Genomic DNA, 21,737 nt, shown 5'->3' on the forward strand with positions numbered 1-21,737 from the left:
AATGTTGACACTTAAAGCTAAAACATTATGGGTTTACACCAAGTGTCACAGAAACATCCATGACGCCTGTCCTGCATGGAGACACAATGAAGCAGCCGTGGAGATGAAACTCTAATCCAATAAGGATGCTGCACCTCGTTTGCTTGTCAGCTTTCAGTGAGTTTTGAGAATCTAACACTCTGAAACAAAGACACAAATACATGAATAAGTCTCTAGGATGAAGTATTTCCAGCACAAGGAGGCCTCTGCATTGGCATAAGTTAAGAGGCTATGAATGCACTACATCTATTGAACGTCTCTCTGCAACAAGCGGATATTTACTCTGAGAAGCTCACCTCAGCCTAATCTACCACTGATACAGACCATTGGAAAACTGAAAAAATAATAATGAAAATAAAATAAAATTAATGAAAAAGAAAATATTGAGAATGAATCAAATAAAATATCCCCATAGAGCGCACAGCACTGTTAGAATCATTAGTGTAGAATCAATCACAGCTCTTTAGTCCCATTTATACAAGCTGTTGATGGCTCCACATAAAAAATACCAAGAAAAGTTAGAGCCCATTGTCTGACGGTTGAGTGTGTGAGGGTTTCGAACACTGGAACCATTTTCTTAGCGGCTGTTGAACCAGCCAGTGCTCTACGCTTCTGATGTTAGAAACTAAGATATTCCTAACATGAAGACATCTAAGAGCTCTGTGATGGAATATTTTCTGCAGCTGGAAAAAGCTGTCCAAGACAACCAAAAAAAACATAATTAAATTTTTTCATCAAATCACATGATGGATGGATTTCATCGTTAATGTTTAGCATTTAGTTTATGCAGGTGGTCCTAATTAAAAGGGCAAAAATGCTCCAGGTATTAGAATGAGTGTATAATATTTGAGAGAGTGAGAATATGGTTAGTGATCAATAACAATGATTACTTAAAAGGTCAAACGGGGGTTCATTTCTGCTGACTGTGCAATTTCTACAAGTCCAAAAAGAAGGTTAGATTACTTTGTGAAGTTTGCGGGGTTTCCCCATTTTGTGCATACACATGTAACCCATACACGCACCGTGCACATACAAAGCCACTGCTGCAAGCAAGAATAAAGTGTATGTAAAGCCAGGAGCAATTACACACACAAAAGAAACACACATCTGTTATTCCTCGAAGCACGATTGACTTTTTATCTGTCATCGCTGCCTCTGGCTGCCCCTCCATCTCCTGCCATCCTTGTTTCCTGCTTTTCACCGCGCCCATCCTCCCTCCTGTCATTCCCTCTTTGGCTGGCTGGCACTCATCCCTTCTCTGTCATCTCTCCTTCGAGGCTCTCATCCCTCTGTCACACTGTCTTACAGACAAACAGACATCAACATGTGGAAATCGAGGGGAAAGACAGTGATGCAATCTACCAACGCCCTGGGAGAATAAACCCCCTGATGAGCAGCCTAATGTTCATCTGCATTAGCACTAACTTTCACAGCCACAACTCATCATGGCGGCTGACACCGATAATCTGTGTAAAGCACCGTCAATGGATTTACAGTAACATGCTGTCATTAAAACTCTGGCGCCGTCACTATTCTCCCATGATGCATGTGCCTGTGCAAAGCCGGGTAATTTTATTGTTAATAATTATCAATGGCTCCATATTAGTCTTGCTGAGACAGAGGGTGACAGCCCCATTCAAACACTGTGAGAGACGGACTCTGTTCAACAGCACCGTGACAACAGTTGACCTCAACCGCACAACAACGCCTTTGTTTCCATTTGTGTGTGTGTGTGTTTTTGAGAAAGACAGTGTGTGTATGCAGGGAAACTGTGGGTTATATTTGTGTGACTCTTGTGTGTTCCACTGTGACGGTGTGTATGTAAAGATGCTGATTTATGAGTTAACTGTCCTGTCCACGGTGCTGACAAGACAAACTGTAACAACCCTGTCCACCGTCGCCCATATTACACAATCTGTACAAATGCTGCGTGTGTGACGAGAGGCTTGTGTGTGTGTTATTGTGTGAGAGAGAAGAGCGAATATTGAGGATGTGTCTGTGCGTGAGGTTCTCTGGATCTCCTCGTGATCTTGGATTAAATAGCGGTGAAGACACTAGTGGGTGGAACGGCTACGGGGCAAATGTTTTCCTTCAACACACTGTTGTGACGCTTTCTTTAGGCACATGATATTTTGTTTGAGAATCAAATGTTGCAATTGTGTCTGCAACCAGGGCGTGAAAAACTGTCCTTTTACACCTCTTTTTAAGATTTGTACGGTGGCCCTGAGAGCTCAATGAATTGTGACTTAGAAAACACAAGGAAATAGACCAAACAAAAGCATTTCACATCACGTGGACGGCAATTAGATGAAAACCTACAGAAAAGATACCAAAAATGTTTGGTCTTTTCTATTTTTGCATCATGTTCCTTTTATTGTGTTTTCTCACTTTAAAGCATTTTTTTTTCTAAACGCTGTACATTTATAGTAACACTGGTGAAAACTGTTTTATGTTTTCTTAATTTGCAATGTGTTGAGCTTTCAGGACTGCTGATTTGTCAACTATATTACCCAACGAAAATGAGTTTTACAGTTTTCATGAAAGAATAAAAGCTTAAAGTTAAATACACAGCTAAGGGTTTATCTAAGATATTAACATAAAAACAGCTACTACATTAATATAGTGTTACTGTACAACAACTACAACACGACAGCTACAGCAGTTTACCAGTACCAGCTGGTGCTCTCCAAACAATAACACAAAAACACTGAATAATCATTGCGTTGTTGTCATTATATCCAGACAGGTATTCATCATCATCATTTAGCCCTGTTAAACTGAATGGCAGGACCTTCTACCTGAAGTTGAATCACATTGTCTGTGTTCCTTGATCTCTCCTTCGTGACTAGGTGAGGAAACATACACGCCTTTTCCCCCGAGGAGAAATACCCAGAAAAACTAGTTTGTCAAACATGACAATGTGATCCGTTTCTTACAGCTCCACCCATCTCAGTGTTGACAGCTCTCTCTCCTGATTCAAGGGACGCTGGTACTCTGCACAATCTGTCTGTGGTGTTAACAATGGACAGCTTCACTGAGAGGGAAAAACAATTGTTATCAGGTGTTGATAGGACACGTCACAACCTATAATGTCCACTGCTGGAAACTTGGCGTAGTTATAAGAATTGTTTGCATTAGTGTTTTTAGCAGTCAGCCCACACATTTCTCAGACAGGCATGCAACTATACATTTGCCATTCAGCTTAGCCCTTAACAATGAAAAATAGATTACATACTTTTACACAAATGGCCCAAGAGCTTCAATGGTGTGAATTAAAAAAATATTTTAGCCTCAGTCTGAAAGGATTTGTTACAGCAATCCTTCACAACCTGTTATCCAAGCAAGCAGGTCAACCCTGTTTCCATGTTGACAGAGCAATTTACTGGCGACAGTCCACGATGGATCAGAACCTTTACACACACACACACACACACACACACACACACACACACACACACACACACACACACACACACACACACACACACACACACACACACACACACACACACACACACACACACACACACACACACACACGGCCCCGTGCCCCCTGCTGTGAGAGGGTTAGGGGATAAGCTACTGACTAAAGATCCCCAAATCTAACACCCCAAGGTCCAAGCACATTAAGTTTCAGACATCAGCACTATTGCCTTAGCTGAGGAAACACAGCATGTTTCAGAACAATATCTTCCACCCAGACTGATAAAGAGCTGTACACGGTGGTTACCAATGCAACCTTAGGTGTTGGAGGGGTTCACTCAGCCGGCCAGTCTCCTGACACACAGTGCACTTTTCCAGCCCTCTTATCCATGAATGTACCATGTGATTAAATCAAACATGCGTTGGGTGCCTGCATGCAAACAATCATATCAAGAGATCTTTTCCGTGTGCTGCACCTGTATGTGAGAACAGAGAACAAAGCAGTGTGCCTGATGCTTTACTCTGACTTCACTCCTCCTATCACCTCAGGTCTCGGTCCAACTCAGCCACACGGAGATCCCAGTGTGACAGAGAGACGGGGACGGGGAGGGGACAGGGGGAAAAGATGGAGGAGATGAGTAGAGGGGGAAGAGTAATTGGGCAGCAAGTGTGTGTTCATGTGCTCGACTGCCCACAGTTGACAGCGAGTGCCCATCCAGAGGCCATGGGCGACCTCACTGTCTGCTAGCCAAGTGGCTGTGCTGCTATCAGCTCCATCAGGACCGTCGCTGTCATCTAGCACAGCTCTTCATTACTGCTCTACACACCTCCTGCTGCTCTGCTAATTCAAGCCAATGAACTTCTTGAAACTACTGCGGTTCAAGGAAATGTACAGAAGAAATTTTGTATACGATTTTGGTTTTCATGACACACTTCTGCCAACTGCCATCTCTGCCGCCAGCTGCATAGATGGATGTGTGATCCAAACAATATTAGTGGTTTAGTTTGCACATTTCAGTGTGACAAAGTGATGAAGGGCGCGTGAGGACTATGGACACAGGAGCACAGCAATAAGAAAGCAAAGTCAATAATATAATTCAGCAGTATGAATTGAGTATGTGGCAAGAAAAATGATACTAAGGTCTGTCTGTACAAATAGTGAGTGTGTGTTGGCCTGGTCAGTTCTCGTCTCTGACTGGAACTCAAGAAAAGCATACAGAGGCGACTTTGAGTCTCCAGAGGACCAACTACCAACAAACCCAGTGAGTTTTCTCAGAGCATGAGTCAAACACAGGGTTTGTGTCCTGTGTGGAGCCAAAAGTTTATTTTTACTGACAGAACTTTCACCATCAGTAAGTGATGTTTGCCTGTGGCTGGTCCCCATCTGTCCTATAGAGGGTGCAAAAATGCTTGTATACATGTTGTTTAGGGAGTCATTGGAAATGGAGCTGTTCTGTTCAGTAGGTACAGTAGGCCCTAACGACACCAGCTTGTGTTTTGATGTACTGTCAACCATGCTGCACACGTACACATTCATGGTAAAAAGCTATGTTACAAACCGTTATGATGATATTGTGTCACACCTTCCCTCACTGCTAAGACTGCTTTACATTGAACACCTCGGCTTCGACTGGCACGGCTACACAGTAAGAAGCGTGACTTTTTTTTATTTATTTTTTTATTTACCAAGATTATTTCTCTCTAAGTGGACTACTTTCTCACTAACTCACTACCCCCCCCCCCCCAACACAGACACAGAAGAGAGAGAAAAGCTATAAAAGGTATCATCTTAGAGCTAAGTCTGTGGGCTTGAACACTGGTTAGATTATCTTTTCTAGTGTATGACTGTGGGTACTGTGTGATCTGTGAACCGTGGCTGATGCAAGGCTGCTGGGGGGGCAGGAATATATAGTTTCGTGTGACTCCCAGTGCTGCACTCATCTGTTCAGCTCTGTGTTGAGCTGTTCTGCTCTTTATTGTCCTATTTAGTCCAGCTACAGTGCATTTGATTCAGCTCTGTTCTGTTCTGCTCAGTTGTCTGAAGGAAATGCAGCTCTGTTTTTTGCTCTCTTTATATTATTTGATTCTTTCCTCCTTGGCTGTGCTCTGTGTTATACTCTGGTCAGTCCAGCTGACTTCTGCTCTCATTTCTGCAGTAATCCATTCTGCCCTCAGAGTGAGGGTAATGAACCATAACACAAAACAACACATGACATCCAGTCAATGATCATCATGAGAGCAACAACCAGCTACGTGAACACTCAAACACTGGTTCAAATCATCCTGTAAAGCAGCTATAAGGAGTTTTTAACTGGCTATGAAACAGTCTAAATCCAATAGTGATGCCTCTTTATGATCTATATAAGCCAATAAGACCGTTCGCGAGAAGATTGTGTGTTTCTGTTGTTGTCCTATATGCCTGTCCCTGGGTCTGACTCCTCGCTAAATCAGATGAACAGATTTACGGCGCACAGACTTCAAGAGCCTATGTTTACATTTTCCTAGGGATGGGAATTGATAAGATTTTATTGATAAACACCATCATTGATTCTGCTTTATTCTTTGTGGAACAAATGTAGGCCTGCACAGGTTTTTAGCATCAAGGCAATCATTTTATTATCTCCGTCTCTCTCTCTCTGTCTTAAATGGATGAAATGAGAGAATATTGTTGTTGATGTTTCAGCATATTGCTGGTATTTCCACAGTTAGCCTTTCCTGCTGAGCTTCCTACTTTGGGTTTTACCTCTAGTCACTTTTCTAGCAGCTGCCAGCAAAATCACACTATGTTTATGGATTGTCATGTTGTTCTTGGGAAGCTGTCGCCTTTATTCTTAACAAACTGTACATTTAGCTCCGCTTGTATTCACTGTCCCTTTCTCTACTGCTCTCTCTTCCCTCGCTCCACCACTCACTAGCTATATGCACCTTACACATTGGTCTATCCATGTCCTTACTTGAAATGATCATTTTACAGACGTAGACAGCTATACAATATGTCCATTTTATTTGTGAAATACATTTCAAGGCGTGCTTTTACATCAATACAAGAATGTACGTTGGTGGCTAAAACAAAACTACACTCCACAATATTCATCACCTTGATGTGATTCACAATAATGTGTATAATAAAAAGTCATAAAGCATCTGTCAGATGGGAAAAAGCTAAAAACAAAAAGTTAAGGTGGGTGTATCCTCGAACACATAAATACAGTAGAACACAGACAAGAATGCTGCGCACTGAGAACACACCTGGTCTTTCCAAATCTGAACTAGCGTGCAGCTGACAAGAGTCATAGGAAGGGTAGAGGAACAACAAACACGTCAGAGCAACTGTATCACATCACAACACGGTGCTGTTCTCTGTACAATGTGCTCTCAAATAACTGTAAGGCTATGACTGCGGTGAAGAACCACTTTTTGATATGACTGTGTGCCAGGAGCCTTTATGAGAAGAGTTTTGTTCTTGTTAGGAGGAACTGCCAGTGCTGTGGGGTGTGTGAGGGGATAATAATGCTGTGTGTGAAACCTTTACTGTAACCTATAATGATTTTTTTGGGGGCTTCGTTTCTCATTTACTCTCCGAAGGCTGGTTAGTCATTATGCATGATTATTCATTACAGTGAAGGAACTGAAGTCTTACAAAACGAACAGCCAGTTAGATGAATGGACAAACAAGCTGACTGCACACATTCTAACTTGTAGGAGCAGGATGAAGGAGCCTTTGCAGGGCCACAGTCGTTACAGTAACACACACATTCACACCCGGCAGGCATCCAGTACTACCGCATTCTTGTAATGTCAGTTGCAGAACAGTTGACCGTAGTAATCATCACTGCAACAACTTGCCCAAGGGCACCAACAGCTAAGATCGATAGATTAAACCTGGAAAAGAACTTGTGTTCTAGAAAAGCCAGGGGAATGAATGACAAAGTAAGTCTATCAGTAGGCCTGTAGGAGATGGCATTTTGCTCACTTAGATTCTTAGGCAACTTTGGGTCAAGGATTTAATGATCACAAACATTCAAACATAATGCATCTAAATGTACTGTAAGAAAGAAACAGACAGTGACAGAAAGAGAGAGATAAAGAAGCGATAAACTATAAAGAGACAGTGGCGAAGAGGTTTCACCCAAGGCAGAGCTCCTCCAACAAAGGCAAACAGCAGAAGCTGATATGAGCTGACACTGAGCGGATTGATGTACAACACTTAGCCTCTGGACTATTATCAGAAGCACAGCGTAGTACTTATCAAGCTGGCGTACTGTAATCGGCGCTGGATGGAGATGTACAGGCACACACAACTGGGCTGTACATCAGCGAAGCACACTCATTTTCACATTAATTTCCCCAGTGTCAGCCCTCCATTCATTCAGTCAGCGCAGAAGCTCCAGAGAATCTCTTTTAAAGATAATGTTGTGGCAGCTAATTCAGAACAGATTGCAGTTTTTGTTCAATAAAAGCCCCACAGAGGCTGCACAGCTGCTCTGGAGGCAAAAATAACACAATGAATCAATGAAAACAATATGGGATGAACTATAGTTGTTAGTGATTGTGAATTCCATTGTCAAAAGACACATGGAGCTCAGCACATTGACAGTAAACTGAAGTTGGACCAGAGACTTTTTTCATGCGTATGTGACAACGACAATAATGATTTCAGTTGCAAGCTAACTAACTAAACTAACTTCACTAGCATGAACATGAGCTAGGCTTATTCAGCACGGGAACATAGCCTTTATCCAGTAGAAGTCTCGGTTTGTGGGTTTTTTTCAATGTTTACAGACAAAGTCAGCTGTGACAGTACATATGCTGTAAACGGTACAGATGCAGTGCTCACAGTGAGACGGGGTTCCTTTTCTGGTCTTCGCTTTCTGTCTTCTATGGACTGGCCTCGCTCAAGTGAACATGGAGCTGCATGTTTTCGTGTCAGGCGAACGCTGGTCTGAATGTGGCCTTACGGTATTGAATTTGTTCACTTTTACTGTTTTCCCCCAGATATACAGCAGAAATCTCCATCCTGTTTTGCAAAGCAAAATGATAATGCAGCATTATGAACTTAAGAGGAAGATTAATATTTATCTTTTAAATCCTTGTGGAATATTCTCACATTTTTACTGATTTAACTACTCCACTAATTCAGATGGATACCACTTATATTATGAATCTTTTCTTCACTCTTTATTCTTGCAAATATAAAAAAGGTAAATTCACCCATCACTGCATTCCTGATTATAACACAAAGGGAAATTTTAGAGAAGCGAGGCAGTGAACCGACAGGAGTTGAGATCTATGAGAAGAAAATGTTCTATCTGCACTTTGTTTTCTAACTTGCCTGACAGGAGCAGAAGGTAGGGAGCATTATTCCAGCATGCTCACATATATACAGAATCTGGCCAGGGCATTTGGATGTGCATACATAACACATGCAAATGATGAAACTCCTCCATAAAGTATTTACAGTTATGTAAGAGTGTCACACTGGAGCAAAATGCAACCTTCAGTGAACAAAACCAGCTTTTAACCCCCTCACGACACAAACACTTGATCAGAATTAATCTATAACACACAGGCGGAGTGTCAGGGGTGTCATCATGTTAAACATTAAGTGGACCAACTCGTCAAACACAAAGCTACAGAAAGCTGGCATTGTTTTGGGAAACTCCGTCATCGCCAAAAACTTCGCAAGGGTCAATTATTGGGACAGGCCTGTGAGAACAGGAAATGCCAGAATGCATGTGAACCTGCACGGTTGAGAGGAAGGGTTAAACATTAACACAGGAGAGACAAAGACAGACACACACACACACTCCGAGAGAGAGAGAGAGGGGGGCGTGTGTGTGAGTTTACCGTTCCTCCTCATTTGGCTTAGCCTGTTTGGATTAGTGTCACCAGCTAGAGGCCAGACCTAAGCCCCCCAGGCCCTCCTGTCACACAGGGTACATACAACTGTGTGTGTGTGTGTGGAGCCAAGCCAACAAGAAACACCAGATTCTTCACCAATTAACATCAATGCGACGGGACCACTGACATTTAAGATGAGGATGCTCCCTGTTCTGTCCTTTAGCTCTGCCTGAAAGTCTAGCTCTCTGCCTCTCTCCCCTTAGTGCCTAGTCATTTTTTACCCACACCACCACCATCTCGGTAATCAAGCAACTGGTGTTAGTGTTACCAGTACAGCTTGAGTTAGACTAACACATTGGTTTACTAATCTAGACAAATCCGCCAGCTGACGTCTGTGTTGCACTACTGCTGTTATAGCAGTGGTGCAGTTGAGCTGAACACATCTACAGCTCCAGTAAAAGCAGAGGTGTTTGGGTTGTTCCCAGGCAGCAGCCGCCCCTCTGACAGACCAAAGCAGCCTATGTGAATGCTGAAGTTACCAAGTCTCTACTGTGTGTGTGTTCACTCCTGAGAATTTGGTTGTGGATGTGAAAGCGTACTAAACTAATAAGGTATTAATTACTCATCAAACTTGTTTGAGTTTTTTACAAAACCTGAAACACATGATCACACTGTGAGGGTTATGTCAGCCTGGGAACAGTGGTACCTGGCTAGCAAGTTATTAGGGATAGTGGCCACTCGGTCCCTGGCTGCTCCTTTGTCAGCACGCTGCTGAGAGTGCAAGCAGAACATGGGGATTTAATGGAGATGAGATGGAGCTGAGGCTTGTGTATTTTTCTTGCTTTTCTTGTTCTTGGAGCAGCTGATACAGAAGAGAAATGGTCAAAAGTTTGAGAAGTGTTTTAGATTTTAAACTTTGTATGAACAGCATTCATCAACTACATTTTCTACTTGTGCCAGCTTTTACAGGATCTCCTGCATACATTTCTTGGCACAGAACTTGTTTGTGTGTTTTGGTCAGCTTTGGACAAAGAATTCTTCTGTTTTGGGCTTTTTATTAAAGAAGAGATTTGGCCCAGTCATTAATATTCAGGTTGACTACACTACACTGTCTAAAAATGGTCTCAAATCAAACAGCAGCCAAGGTTAAAAATCAATGGGCAGCAACTGCATACACTGTTGCCTGATTTTAGCAATGTTGTCTCAGCCCGAGGCAGCTGGATTTATGGTGTTTACTGGATATTCAATACAAACCTAGAACTTACAATCTTGTCCTCTTTTATAGTGTCCGATCAATCATGCTGCGACAAACAGAAAAATGTAATCCAAGGTTTTTGATTCACACAGTGTGAATGTTTTGGGGTTCATGGTTTCTACCGAACAAAGGCAACAGGTCTGATAAAGCCCAGCCACAAACATCTCCAGGACTATATTTAGCTCTTCCACCTCACCACACTAGTTCCCTAACAAATGATCGTTAGTTATGTCTCATACGTGGCAGTGTATGTGTGTGTGATGACCAGAGTATTATTACTTTGACAGGAGATGTTGCATGGCATTGTCACACACATTCACACACAGCTGCAGAGGACTGTGCGGCAGCTTACAGCCAGTTTGGCAGGCAGAAGACAATAACAGCCTCACAGACGTACTGGTTCTCATGTTCTCTGGTTTTCAAGATTTATCCTGTTCTTCTTCCTTATGATACTTTAAACTATGTGTTTGGTAAACTCCAGTGTCGGCAACACAAAACTTCTGTAAGCCGACACCTGCAGCTGAAGGCACAGAGCATGATTATGCTCAACGACACGGCTGATGTGTGAATCTCTACACGGAACTGAAAAGTTGTGACGTTTGTTCCCAACGTTGTATTTTGGCTAATGGGGGCAACATCCCAAATAACTGTTTGTAAGCCATGCCTCTACTGTGGAGCAGTTTATACTGCAACTACAAAAGCTTTTACCTTCAGTTTCCCTCAAACAAATGTTCACTGTTGTAAAAGCTACTGTGACGGGGCTTTAAGACTAATGATGCCAAATGCCTGAACTGTTTGTGACATAGAGCGCCATTACACGTCCACACCCAATGCTCTAAACCTCATGTAAACAACTTCCCTTCCTTGGAAGCTTTGAATCCACTGATAACTGACTGTCTGATCAAATTAAATACTGGGCCATTCAGCTTGAAGCACTTGCTATTACCAGGAACGATCACTTCAGGATGTTTTGAATACGACCATAAATCATTGTCTGTTTCATAGTCTCCAGCTTCGTTCCAGGTGCCAAGTTCTGTTGTTTTCGCAATATCAGTTAGATGTGTCAATTTGTTACATTATGTTAAATGTTCATCCATAGCACTGTTTAGTCGGGAGCAGCTCCAGTGGAAAGTCACCTTTCCTATGTAGGAATTTTGTTTTGTGAGACTGTAGGAGAGCTGACCATACAGCTGGGAAACACAAGGTAGGTGTTTCTGGCAGCATTCTCTGTATGAGGTTCAGGGAAAAACTGTTTGACCTGTGACACCATTTCTGTTCACTTGTAATTTCTGGCACTAATCAAAATGCAATAAAAAACAGGGCTTACAGAGTTACAAACACTGCAGTGTATTTGTTTCGCTCTGTTCCAGGAAGGGCCTCCAAAACACATTGTGAAAGAGCATATACACAAAGCTGCTATAAAACTGAACAGAAATAAAACTAAGACTGTGTGAGATCATTCCCTTAAAGTCACAAGATAAGACACCGAGGGGGAATGCTGTAGACAAAAACATTTGCGTCTGTAAACCTATATTTTTCACAGAGTGGTGTTCAAGTTTTTGTTTTCACAACTCCAGGACTGTAATCACAGGAGAGCGGCTTCATTGAAGAAATTCCTTGCCTGAAGAGAAAAAAAAGAAGTAAAAAATTGCATTTTATTATCCTTGTGACAAAACTATAAAAACCCAAATTGCCTCTTTAAATCTTGCTTGTGCGCGTCCTGTTTCTCTCTGCTTCCTTTACCACCGCTGGCCCCCCAAAAAGGAAAAAGAAAACTACGGATTTATTCTCAGCAACACCTGGAATGGGAAGCACAGCTGTGCGGAGCGCAGAGCTTTGCCTTTCCAAAGCAGATGCAGATTTTATTGTGCAGTTCATTTTGAAGCCCTGACATGGCCTGGGGCAGAGGAACCAGCAGAGCTCAAAGACCAGTGTCAGCAAGCCAGCGCTGTATAAACAACATGTCAACATCACTTAATACATACACATTAAAGACAGTCACAAGCTCATGTGACGGCTGAGACTAACCAATCGGCACTTAGCTAGGAACGGAGAAAGCCAATGGGAGCCACTGTGAGTAATGAAGTGGACAGTTAGATAGTGGACTCATTCTGCCATGTGTTGAGGCTGATGAGATGATACAGCAAAGCATCATGGGTGGAACAAGCACACAGCTATCAAGGCATTTTGGAGGTGTGTGTGCACTCACACAGTGGCATGTATCGTGCACTACGATACCAAAGCTCAGATTCAAATTGGTAGAGGTGAGGCTGAAGTAAGGTAGCACTACTGGTTGTTTGCTGTAAGTAAATCAAAGTTAAACTAGACAAATAGGATCAATCTAATTAACCAAATAACAGGAGGCTAACATTACATTACAGTAATATTTTGTGATAGTTTTACAGTAGTAGATTGTCAGTGGTACATTAAAAAGGACACACTTGTTTTCCTGGCAATACTTGTACTTGTAATTATATGTTGCAGTATTGCTATTTGCTATATTACTTCTTTGACCACTAAAGATGTTATTATATCGATGTGAGATATTGTTAACCTGGCGTGTGAGACACTGTAATCCACATAATACATGCTGAACTGTCAACATGATTTTGCCACTGAATACCAAAACTAAAAATAAATAAAGAATGAACGAATGATCCAGATGACATTGTTTGGGTTATTTTTCATGTATTCGTTTTACTTGACAAAGCTCCTCATTCTACAACCGTTGTCACAGGCCGAGGGGTACTCCTCATTACAAGTAAACTAATCTTCAGTGTAAAACTGGTGGACTGCTACTTTAAGCTGAAACACAGCCAGCATTATACCAGCACAGTTTTTCCACACAGGGCTTATTTCAGCATTTGTGATCATCGAGTAAATCTCCCCAAAAGTTGATTAATTCCTTTCTCCCTATTTTACATGCAAGTGCAAAGTGTCTTGCTAGCCAAAGAAATCAGTCCATGGATTGCATGCAAAAGTGACATAAGAATAGTGAAGTAGTGATGGTAAATGCCTGTGCCACCTCCTGCTGGAGCCCCAGTGGTGCAAACCAACTGAGACCATGAGCTGTTCGTGCTCTGCCAGCTGATTCAAAGGGAGCTCAAAGATTTTGGCCGCAGGCCTCATGAGCGCAGTCGACTGGATTCCTCATCAGCCTCCATCCAAATCGTGTCTTAAAAGAACAATTTTCCACCCAGTGAAAAAGGCCTAAACACAAGTAAGAAAAACTGTCCATCTCCACAATGACAACAGCCAAGTGCTACACTTCAGAGGCTGGCACTTTGGCTACGGGAGACTAGAGTTACAGAGTCAGAGTCACAACCTGCTAACAAGCCATCTAGACAAGAGCAGAGACAGATCACATTACAGGGTAATGTTACAGTCACACAGGCAGTGTGTGCTCGTCTCTTAAAGAGTCTCAGGTAAAAGCCATCAAGAAGCAGGTGCACAGATAGTAATAAACACACACGCTTCACTTCAGCTGAACCGATCCAAACTTTAGGTTCTACAAGAAAATCCTTCATCAGGAGGAAATGTTGCTGTGCTCATGCAGGATACAGACACAACAATCTACCACTCCATCTGTTTTGGAAGGATGGATAAACACAAATTTAAGTTCCATTTCCATTTTGATTTGAAGGAGGAGGATGTGATGTCGTGTTTCTTCAGATCGGCAGAAAAGTGAAAGACTGGGATAAATATTAAAAGTGTTAAAACCATTTATGTGTCATTCTTTCCACCTAATTCACACATTTTATCCGTTCACTGAAAATGGTAATGGTCTCGCTTAAGGAGATTGAACAATTTCATTTCAAAATGAGATATCTCCTTTAGTAAAATGATTGGTCATCTACTAATTTAGGCTTCATGAATGTCTGTTCTCTCTCTGTATGCGTGTGTGTCTGCGCTGCTTTAGTGCCACTGAATCCTCCAAACTTCAGTTAAATAATGATGGGAAACTTATACAAAGTGTAGATCTATTCATTCCTGGAATAAAACACCGGGCTATCCCACACTGATATTAAAAGAGAGAGCAGTCAGTGTAGTATATGTATTGAAAATGATTGGAACAGAGGGTAGAGTTAAGGCAAATAATACACTGAAATCAAATCCAGATCAAATATTGACATGGGCCACATCTGCTGGAGTGATTATTGGTACGGCTCCAAGCTAAACTCCAGGATCAGGATCATATCCTTGTAGGAGAGGAGCAGATACAAAAACACAACCTGTATTTATGAAGAGTAACTCCAGTCTTCAAATATGGCACAGCTGGTAGCAAAGTAGCTACATATGGTTTACATCCATTAACTAAATCCATTAAGCAAACTGATTTCCCCACATGCTGGGTGAAAAGAAGTTTGATTCTTGAATTTCACAAAAGAAACAAAACATTCTGAAGGAAAACTGTGGAGAATCAAAGGAATTAATTAGTACGGCTTAAGTAGTTTTCAGGGTCAGCTAATGTCTCGTACCATAAGCCAGTCAGTGCCCTGTGGGGACAGTCCAGACAAATAAATACATTGTCTCACTAATTTGCTCTCCCTTCTGATGGGCCAGAAGATTTTGTCAGTGGACAAACTGATTCATCGGTTTCAGCTCTACCACTTGTATTCCTAACAAATGAGCCAGCCAACAGGTTTAAGTAGCCACATGCAGAATGTTCCCCTCTGTAGAACTATTTACCAGAGGCATGCTCTTCAGCGATGGCAGGTTCTTCCAGACTTTCTGCTACTTTGGCACTACGTTTCATTGTGTGCAGGTGCAGTGGGTTTGGCAGTGTGACACGTGAAACCATAAAATGCACTGTGCACCATTCAAACATGAAAATATCCACGCAGCCCCAGGTTGTGGCTTACAGCCAGCGGTGGAGCAACAATTGTTGTGAAGACGCTGTGTGGCTTCAGCATTAGTATTCAAGCTAAGCCACTTCTCATTTAACTATCTATTAAGTAGATTTACATGAACATTTCCAGATTTAAGAAAAAAAAATACACCATGTCCAGTGTATAAAAACTCTTTTCAGTGTTTTACCTTTGCAGCATTTGGTGAAAAAGATTGGCGTTGTCTTTCAATGTCATATTTTTTATAAGTAACTTGGGTGGAAATCTTTTAACCTGCTGTTAAAACTGTCCTCTAAGCTCATTCCAATCACATCCTCTGGTTGTTATCCAGCACTCCCTCTCCTTCCTCCTTACCTCTGCCCTCCTTTCTCAAACTGCCCCTCTATGCTCTCCTGCATCACCCTGATTCTTCTTTTCCACCCTCACCTCCTCTGTCCTCTGCTCGTCAGCTGCTCTGTTTGATATTGTTTCTGACAAGCCAAACGGAGATGGATCCGACTACAGCGATGCTCACATGCCCCACTTTTTCAGGGACGGGTCACATGTCATGTGAAAATCTGATATCCAAAAGAGAAGAGATTTCTTAAACTAACGCATATCATTAACAAACTTACCTCCTGAGTATTGGTTTGATACAGACATATCGGTATTCCCTTAAATGCTCATACTTACTTTTTCCATCAACACTGAAAAGTAGACATTAACTGTGATATGTGTTAATATATTAGCTCTGCTCCTATTCTGCTACATCATCTCACAACCACCCCATTTGCTCCTCAGAGCGCAGGGTTAAGAGCTGATGGGAACAAAATCAAATAATACAAGCTTTTATCCTCCATTCGCTTGTTAGCAACACAGCTAATTTCCCTTCTCTCCATCTTTATTAGCCATTTTAATGCTTCCGGCCCTCAACCCTGCCAGCCCTGTTTGTCTCACACCGCCTACTGTGCTAGGATAAGTGTCACGGTTTGTTCTAAAAGTTTTACAGTAGTGTCACAGAGGAGTCGGTCAGTGTTGGTGTCGTCATGGAAGTCCATTAGTGTCTATTCTTAAAACAAGTTTAAGGTTATGACAACCAGGCAGCAAAAAGATGTCTTTCTCCATTTCCAACCCTCCATTTTTCACTCAAATGCAGAAAAGCTGCACAGTCTAACTCCAGCAGCACAACCTTACTCCATGTTGCCAATGGTGTCTTTGAGCAGGAGGAGTGCATGTGTCCATATTCAACACATATTAGGCCTGAGACCGCATCATCAGGCGTGAAACACACACTACAAATGCAGGGGTATATGAAATAACACAAATGTGAAACTGTATCACAGTCGCTGAAAAGAGACTGTGGATTACAAACACAAACAGATTAAAGTCCAAAAAAAACAGTTCATGGCAGCTCGTGTCAAATTTAAATAAACTGCATCACTAAAGGACGGTGATCACAAGTTACAAGGCAACTGCATGGATAAACATACACACACACACACACACACACCATGACAGGTGCAAAACAACAGCGTCAAAAACTACCAAATAATTGCATTTGTGCGTCACAGCCTCAACAAAAACTGTGCATCATGAGTTTTACTAAGCACTTGCTTTTTGTACCCAAGCCGCAAAGTTAGACATTTAAACTGACCTGACTGGTTTTACCAAACCAGGCCACTTTCAAATGATTATGGTGCACTCACTGCTATTAGGCCTTTACAAGCAGCAGCAGGTGACAAGGGGTCTTTTTTGCTCCTGATTTCACCTCACGGGATACATAAAGCTTCTCTGCATCTGATTGGTGGAAGGTATACCTGCGGACTGAGATTACACCCTGCAGACACTACTCAGGGCTGAAAAGCACACAAAGACAGAAATGCTAATAAAGTGATACAGTATCAGGTCTCTGCTAACAAACACTTAAGTGGTGTTTAGTGTATCAGATGTCTTTTTTTTAAAACTAATAATATTCATCACCACCTACTCACCTCCGTGTGAGTCTCAAACCTTCGTTCTTCTACCTCTCACTTCATGAGGCTGGGATCTTTTAAGAGAGCCAAAATCCTCATACACACAGCACAGGCTGCACAATAACTGCACTCAAAAAAGGAGATTAAAGTTGTTGTGAAGTTCCATGACACTAGCATGGTGATACATCACATTTGCATATCTCTCTACTTTTCCAACAACACAGTACTTTCCTTTATGACACATTAAACCCTGAACTCATCCCTCACCCATTTATATTTTGGGCTGTGGTAGTGTAGATTGTCAAAAAAATAAAAAAATAAAAGCACAGAAAGAAAAAGAAAAGAAAGGGGAGAAAAAAAAAAAAACTTAATCCATTCCTTTACCTTACTATCTATATTCTTCTCTCTTTCCCAGAAATCCAAGGATGGCCAAGAAGCACTCTTTTAATTCTTTTTGCTCTCTGCCAGGAATATGACTGTACATGTAGCATCTATCCTCTTCTCTGCCACCCTTTTTCTCATTTCCTTTCCACTCTTTTTCTCCTCCCTTGACATCAAACCAAAGATAACCTCTAATAAAGTACACTCATTTCATTTTTCTGCTTTCCCCCCCCTTTCTCTCTGACATTATCTTCTCTTCCACTCCCGCAGCAAGCAGAGGATTATTCCTTGTAGATTAACAGCCTGACTTTGTCTTCCTGCTCTCTACCCTTTTCCTCCTTCTGCCCTTCCTCCCTTCATCTCACTTTTCTTGCCATTCCTCTGCCTTAATCTCGCCCACATCTCTCCTTCATCGCTTATTTCATCTCTCTTTTTCTTTGTCTCCCCTCGCCATCAGGGAACAGTAGATTACCTCCAGTGAACTACAGCGGTGGTGTGATTAGCAGCCGTTGTTAAGATGACAGAGCAATCATCTGAAGCTATATGGCTGCAGAGGAAAACCACCACTCTTGGTATTACGCAAGCTGCTTTGATCACAGGGATGAATGCCATCATCTGCTGATCCAGTGCGTGTGCATATGCATGCATTACATACATGCACAAACATAGCTACTCCAAAGTGGGCTAATAACACCGTCCCAACAAACTGTTTTACAAACAAATTAGTTCTAAATGTACAGCATTTATCCATCCCCGCTTCACTTCTCCTGTGTTCATCTCCTCTGTTGTCCTCTGTTAAGTGCTAATGTCACCCAAGTGCCAAACAAAGCAGCTTTAATCAATTCACTGTCGTCAATGGCAATGATGTCTTTCAACTCTCTCTCTTTTAAATGAGATTCGGAATAGAAAAGACGCACCGGCCTGCTGTATTCAGTGGCAGGAGGCTCCTTCAACTCTCTCAAGTCGCCTCTCTGTGATGTCTGTGCACGTGCATGTCTGTGTGTGTGTGTGTGTGTGTGTGTGTGTGTGTGTGTGTGTGTGTACCCTATCTGAAAGCAGATGCTTCAGCAGAGGGGAGCCACACATCAGCCTCGATATTCTCCCATTACCATATCAGCAACCCCCTCTTTTTCCTCCCTCCCTCCCTCCCTCCCTCCTTTACTCACGCTGTCAGAAATTGATGATCTGCAATTACACAGCATGTGTCAGTGCAACTAAACATCATTTAATAGCTGCAAGCTGACAGGACATGACTGAGCGAGAGGAGAGGCACCAGTATCACAATAAAAACACCATGTTTTTCTATCCAGCTTGTCAAGTTTGCTGCCATGTGGAAGAAAAGAAAAAGTCCAGCCAATAAAATAAAAGTGTATAATACATATTCCACAGTATACCTCCACAGGGATGTTCTACTGACAGCATTAGCTATTTGACATGCTTAGAGGGGTCACTATAGAAACCACATCCCTGCAGCATTATCACGGAATATTAGTATTATATTCTAGCTCATATAAGTACAGGAGGTGGAAGGTACAGTAGCTAGTGGCTAAACATTTCAGTCCAGATATAAATATAAGAGCTATAATAGCATCGTTTTTACCTCAGGAGCAGTAGTCCACCAACCATTAAATTACTTTTACAGCGTTAAAAATTAAAAGAAAGAAATAAAAAAAAAAAAGCTTAAGCAGCTCTTACGTGTTAGAACCGAACATTTACTCGAGATGAACAGCCGAACTACACGTGACAGCCCTTTAAATCCAGCTTTATGGACTTGTTTGTTACACTCAGACGCAAAGTTCGTGGTAAAGTTATGTCCAGCAGTATCCTGTCATCATAGCATCCATGTGAAGTCCCCATGGGAATGAGCCAAACGACCCTCCGAGCACAGCGGGCAGAGCGCAGCGGTCTGACCGAGCAGAGCGCTCCTGCTCCGGCGGACTACTACAGTAATTAGCCGGCGTCATGCACTTACTCTTACTTACAAAATGCGGCTCCTCTGAAGCTTCACTCAACTAAATCCGGTAAATTTGGAGGCGCTTGAAGATGAAGTGAGCTCACAAACACACACTCACACACTCCTGCCCTCACACACACACACACACACACTCGCTCTCTCTCTCACACACACACTCACACAGGAAACACAGCGACACACGCGGGCCGCTCCTCCTCAGACTCCGCGCGGCGCCGGAGCGCGAGCCTCATCAACTACCACCTGCCATGTGATAGGCACGGTGCCTTCACGAGCTGCACGGAACACGGCGCGCCCAGTCCCCGTCATCGGATTCATACTGGATGTCTTTGTGAAATAATTAGTTGGAGTGTGATAAGAATGTGTGCAGTTCATTAATTACTACTTTAATGCAAACGCAGATATTTCTAATATGGCCTAATATACAATGGTGTTACATACTGCCAGTCGGTGTTCAAATGTCACACTAAGATATTAATTACATTCTTGTGGTAATGATATTTCAGGTTAGTGATATCATTAATATGCTATTAATATTCTGACTAACTGTTAAACAATACACATTGACAACACAGACCTCATAGACAGGCCTGATAAACGTTGACTCATGTATTCACAACTTTGCTGCAGCGTCAACTACTAAAATGATAATATCCGACAGCTCACGAAGGCAGCAAGATAGCTGTAGTCCGAATCATTTGTTGGATAAATTGAATTTAGGGACATTAAACGTCATAAAAACTCCTCCAATAAATTCTTAACCACGGCTGCTTCAAAACCTCCCAAATTTGCACTGATTCTTAGGAAAAATAGGGGGAGTTATCCTTTAAGAATACCACACAAAGCACAAGTACAGGCAAGGATCCCCTCAAAAATATTGTAAGAAATAAATTATTGACTCTACTGGAAAATTATGAGAACATTTAGTCATTTTTCCAGGAGGTTTAGACAACAACATGTGACAGTGAACGACAACCAAACAACACAGGAATGAAAACTGAATGAATTTTATTTTTACTTCCTGTCTTGTTTCAGTGTGGCTCGACACTGCCATCCAGTGGCAGCACACATATTTGCAATGTGCAGCACTCCAACTGTTTTCACGTCCATTAACTTTTAACGACTTAGTATTTGGGATGTAACTGATTTGTAAGTCTGGCTAAAATGTTTCATGATAAAAGTATATATATGAGAATAAAGACTAGGATGGTATGTGTTGAAATCTTATTTTTACCTGTCATACACTAAGTAAATTATTTTCACTGCTGGTCCAATACATTTTCTTTGGCCAAACACTCAAATTGTGTTCATATGATATACGTCTAAAAAACAAAAAGCAAAAAAACAAGGTCCTCGTGTCGTCCTCATTGATTCACTCAATACTTTGGATCAGGGGATCCAAAGAAATGCGTCATTTGCCAAATCCGGTTAAGCTGCTCTTACAAAATAAGTGTGATACAAGATGAGATCCAGGGCGCGAGGCCGAAGTATATGAAGTATGGAGTCAGACCACATTCAGGTGGAATTCCAGATGAGCCGGTTTCCCCTGGTCATACCTCAGTGTGTCATAGTCAAGAGGAGGAATAGGGCCTGTGTGATAGAAATCAGTAACAGTAACTGTATTACTTTACCGTGTAATACTGTCTCCAAATGCTCCTGCATAGTTTCTTTGTTATGTTCAGTAATTATCTTGTTTTAATTATTTTTAAATAAACTTTTACTTTCTATACTCATCTGTGTGTATCACTGTCCTCGTGTTGCTGCAACAACCAGATTTCTCCCCTGGGGATCAATAAAGGTTGTCTTTTCTTATACTGAGCTTGTTGAAAATTCAGCCAATCGCTATAGCATGTTTCTGTTAGTCTTCATTTTAGCTTATTATTTTTCATTCAATATTAGCAGTGAATAGAATGAATGGTCCACCATCTAAGTGTAGCCTGGTGGTTGATATGGGAGCAGGAACAAGTTTGTCAAACTGCTTTAGTCAAAAAGACAACAGTGAGATAGAGACATAATGATCCTTGAGA

At 41.9% G+C, this 21,737-nt stretch overlaps 1 protein-coding gene across 1 annotated transcript in view; it reads right to left on the reverse strand.

The window, feature by feature from the left end:
- The window catches only part of ppfibp2b (PPFIA binding protein 2b), a 66,632-nt gene extending 47,106 nt beyond the window's left edge, over positions 1–19,526 (reverse strand). The window contains exon 1 of the mRNA XM_070830632.1: positions 19,434–19,526. The gene's annotated coding sequence lies outside the window, so the exon portion shown is untranslated. The remainder of the gene's footprint in view (positions 1–19,433) is intronic.
- Positions 19,527–21,737: the final 2,211 nt, after the last annotated feature.

The sequence above is a fragment of the Pempheris klunzingeri genome, chromosome 5 (assembly GCF_042242105.1).
Source record: "Pempheris klunzingeri isolate RE-2024b chromosome 5, fPemKlu1.hap1, whole genome shotgun sequence".
Classification (NCBI taxonomy): Eukaryota; Metazoa; Chordata; class Actinopteri; order Acropomatiformes; family Pempheridae; genus Pempheris; species Pempheris klunzingeri.